At 39.8% G+C, this 4326-nt stretch overlaps 1 pseudogene; it reads left to right on the top strand.

Annotated features, from left to right (window-relative positions):
- The first annotated feature begins 1691 nt into the window (after nucleotides 1–1691).
- Nucleotides 1692–1811, top strand: LOC148210225 (5S ribosomal RNA; annotated as a pseudogene).
- Nucleotides 1812–4326: the final 2515 nt, after the last annotated feature.

Below are 4326 nucleotides of genomic sequence, written 5' to 3'. Positions count from 1 at the left end.
AAAACAATCTTTCCTAAAATTGAAATAAAATTGAAAAACTTGCTAAAAGCAAATAAAATAAAAACAAAAGATAATTTCATCAATCTTTTTGAAAACAAATTAGAAAAACTCTTTCCTAAAATGTTTTAGGAGTGGGCGGTGAGGTAAGGGATTTTGGCGCCAAGGGGGTGGTAGAATCAATGCATTGGGGCGCCCATAGGGCTGGTGGTGTGGCACACACATGGGGGCAGGCGGTTGGGCACGCGCGGGGTGGGAGCGTGCACTGGTATTGGTGAGGGGCGCAGGGCGTTGGCATGGTAGGTGGGGTGCGCGGGTGGCGAGGTGTGGGGTGGAGGCGTCCATTGGGGTGTTGGCAGGCGAGGCGTGCTAGGGAGGGGGCATTGACATGACATGTGGGGTGTGTAGGGGCGAATGGCAATGGGCGCACGCTGAAGGTGCTGGCAGCATGCGAGGGCTTGCGGTGTGCACGCTGGGCAAGCACTAGCGATGAGCAGGCGTGTGCGCGGGAGAAGGAAGGCGGGGCACGCGGAGGTGTTGTGTCGTTTGAGGGTATGTGTGGCTGAGGCAGCATGCAGGCGAGCGGACTGGCTGCATGCATGCATGTGGAAGGCGTGCGTGCGAAGGGTGAGCTTCTGTGAGGTTAGCTCTGTGGCGATGGCATTTGCATGCTCCTTGTGAATGTTGAACATGCAATGGTGCTCTCATCTCGACTTGATTTTGTTCCAAGAACTTTGTGCTAAATACGATCACATCATACCGTGTTTAATGTTCGAAAAGGAGAAACAATAATGAAGGTTAATGATGAGGAGGTCAAGTTTAATGTTTTGGACATAATGATACTATAAGAAGATTTAGAAGAGTGTTCAACCATTAGTATTTTTAGTCCTGCTTCGTTTGATGAATTTTATGACCTCTTAGTTGCAGGAATTGAAGAAGAGTTAGAGGCTGTAAAAGATAAATGACCAGAAATAGCAGAAGAGCTGCATCTACTAATGGAGAAGTTTGAGGCAAAAGATACGAAGGTAGAAGCATGCAACACATTACAACCATCCACTTTGGAACAAAAGCCTTTACCTTCTCACTTCAAATATTCTTATCTTGGAACTGATGAAACTCTATTTGTTTTTATTTTTTTCCTGTTTGTCTATTGAAAATGAAGTTTCCTTATTGCATATTTTGGCAAAATACAAGAAGGCTATTGGGTGGAATATTGCTGACATCCGAGGGATAAGTCTGGCATCCTGTATGCATGAGATCCTATTGAGAGAATGTGTATGCAACTCAGTTGAGAACCAAAGACGTTTGAACATAAAGATGAAGTCGTCAGAAAGAAGATCTTGAAATGGTTAGATGTCGAAGTCATCTACCCCATATCTTATAGCAACTAGGTGAGCCCAGTACAGTGCATATCAAAGAAGGGAGAGATGACCATGGTGGTAGACGAGGAAAATGAAGTTATACTTTTATTCCTGATTCCCTTCAATTTAGCCCGATTTCCTTTTTTTCCTGATATGTTTACTTTTTTTATTTCCTAATTTCAATTTCAATTTTTAATTTTTAACTCCACCCGACAGTATGCCTACGTTACACGACGTGGCAGTCGGTCCGTCTCGGGGCCTCCCAGACTGTCGATACCCACTCGGTTGTGCCGCCACCCATGGGTCGTATACAATTTCTCTCCATCCCATGTTGGGTGCAATCATACCAACACTAATGCACCGGATCCCATTAGAACTCCGTAGTTAAGCGTGGTTGGGCGAGAGTAGTATTAAGTTGGGGTTACCACTTGAGAAGTCCTCGTGTTGCACTCCTTTTTATTTCTACATTCATCTATTTTTCTCCCGATTTTCGATTCCCTTAAATTTAGCTTGATTTCCTTTTTCTCCCAATATGTTTTCTTGTTTTATTTTCTAATTTAAATTTAAAATTTTAATTTTTAACTTTCTCCCGATCGTATGCCTATGTTGCCCGGTGTGGCGGTCGGTCTGTCTCGGGCCTTCCCAGACTACCGGTACCCACTGAGTTGTGTCACCTCGCATGGGTCATATACAATTTTGCTGCATTCCATTTCGGGTGACCACTTGAGAAGTCCTCGTGTTGCACCCGTTTTTATTTCTCCTTTCATCTCTTTTTCTCCTGATTCCTGATTCCCTTAAATTTAGCTCGATTCCTTTTTCTCTCGGTAGGTTTTCTTTTTTGATTTTCTATTTTTAATTTTTAACTTTATCCCGATCGTATGCCTACATTGCCCGACGTGGCGGTCGGCTCTTTTCTGGGCCTCCTAGGCCGTCGGTACCCTCTGGGTTGTGCCGCTCCGCATTGGTCATATACAATTTCTTTGCATTCCATGTTGGGTTCGATCATAATAGCACTAATGCACCGGATACAATTAGAACTCCGCAGTTAAGCGTGCTTGGGCGAGAGAATATTAAGGTGGCTGACCACTTGGGAAGTCCTAGTGTTTTAATCACGCATAGACATGTTATGAATGGTTTCTCTAGGCTTTGAAGTAGCCAAAAATAAGTTAGATAAGCATCTGGCACCTTTTTCATACTTGTGTTATTACTTTCAAAACTAAGGTAGGAAGTAGATGGGTTACCCTTCACCAATAGCTTGTAATTTTTTAAAACCAAATCATGACTTCATCAAATACTTTTGTTACCAATAAAACGATTGCAATTTGAAACAGTTCACGACAACTATTTTGAATCAAAGTCCATGTAGATACGAACTCGAAAAACCTTGTCCCTGTTGTTTGGGATTTTGGATTCAAAATAAATGAGAGTGCAAGTGTACACCCGTCACAAGTAGTAAAAATGGAACGAGTATTCCGAGTATCGATCCTCAGGGACAAATGAAGTCTTTTTTATAGGAAATGTTAATGATCGGTGACTTTGTAATTGAATTTTGGTGACAAATAATAAGGATAATGTTGGTTTTGATATTTAAAAGCCCAATGCAATAAACCCAGCCCAGTTGCTTCAAATTAGCTAAAAATAGACAAACTTTTTCCAACTAGGCGCCAGGCGCCTCTCATAAATTTTCTTCAGTTTTACTTCGCCATCTTCTTATGTCTAAGTTATTTTAAAGGTTTAAGTCCATTCCTAATATGTCTATTAGAAAAAAAAGAACTGAATTTAGTAAAAACCAACCGTAACCTTAGGTCGAGGTCCTATGTGTAGGCTACCCGAGCGAAATCTTTATGTCTAAAGTATTCCTCTCTAAAGTTAAATCAGTAAAGTTGTGAAAACATATTAACCTTTTCAGTATTGATGCTTGGTTAAAACATTAATTGGTCAAATCAAGTTTTAACTTATGGAAACAACTTTAAGTGATAAAAGAGAGGAGAAAAACGCCTTTTGTCTCGTTGGATTTTAAAACTTTAGCTAACTATCCATAACTGGGCTTGGGAAAAATAAATTTAGCTCATGATGATAAAGGAAAAACAGAATTTAATGTTAATGGAAATAAAAGACATGATTAAAAGATGAGTAGAATTAAAGCAAGCTGGAAATGGTGGAGTTGTAACCCGAATGACCCTAACCCGTTCTCTTTCAAGATTGGGGAGCAGTACTCGGTCGATTCCTCAAGGTTGAGTGATTACAACTTCGTAGTGAGAACGAGAGAGAGATGAAAGTAACAAAGAACTTGCTGGAATTTTAATTAAACAAGATTAAAACATACAATTCAAGACTAACAAGCTAGAAATAAAGGATGAACTAGAAATAAACAAGGTTTAAAACAATAACAACTCAAAGACTAAAAAAGAAAACGTAAATAAGCTGAGAAGGAACGTCTAAAGCTAAAATGATCACTCCGAGAAAATACAAGAAAAACTTTATAATTAAACAAAAAGAAAATACAAGATACAAAGACTTCCTTCCTTTACTTTTGTTCTTTCAAAAACGGATAAGAAGGAAAAAACATTTTTCTCAAAAATTTATTGACCTGAAAGTTGAATAGAGGTTTTTCCTCTATCCACTGGTTCTCCAAAATACGGCTTAAGTCTCTGCCCATTTACTTTAAAAACATTTCCCTTAGAGTCAACTAGATCCACTGCCCCATATGGGTAGACTTTAAAAATTTGAAAGGGACCAGACCATCTAGATTTAAGTTTTCCAGGGAAAAGTTTCAACCTAGAGTTGAATAACAGAACCAGATCACCTTCTTGAAGATTGTTCGGCCGAAGACGCCTATCATGCCACTGTTTAGTTTTTTCCTTAAACAACTTAGCATTCTCATAAGAAAAGTGTCTGTGTTCTTCTAATTCCAACAATTGTAACTTCCTCGCTTCACCTGCAGTCAACAAATCAAAATTTAATTTCT

The sequence above is a fragment of the Momordica charantia genome (assembly GCF_013281855.1).
Source record: "Momordica charantia cultivar OHB3-1 chromosome 7 unlocalized genomic scaffold, Mcharantia_2.0 BLBB01000007.1, whole genome shotgun sequence".
Classification (NCBI taxonomy): domain Eukaryota; kingdom Viridiplantae; phylum Streptophyta; class Magnoliopsida; order Cucurbitales; family Cucurbitaceae; genus Momordica; species Momordica charantia.
This window is presented reverse-complemented; position numbering and strand designations above follow the sequence as displayed.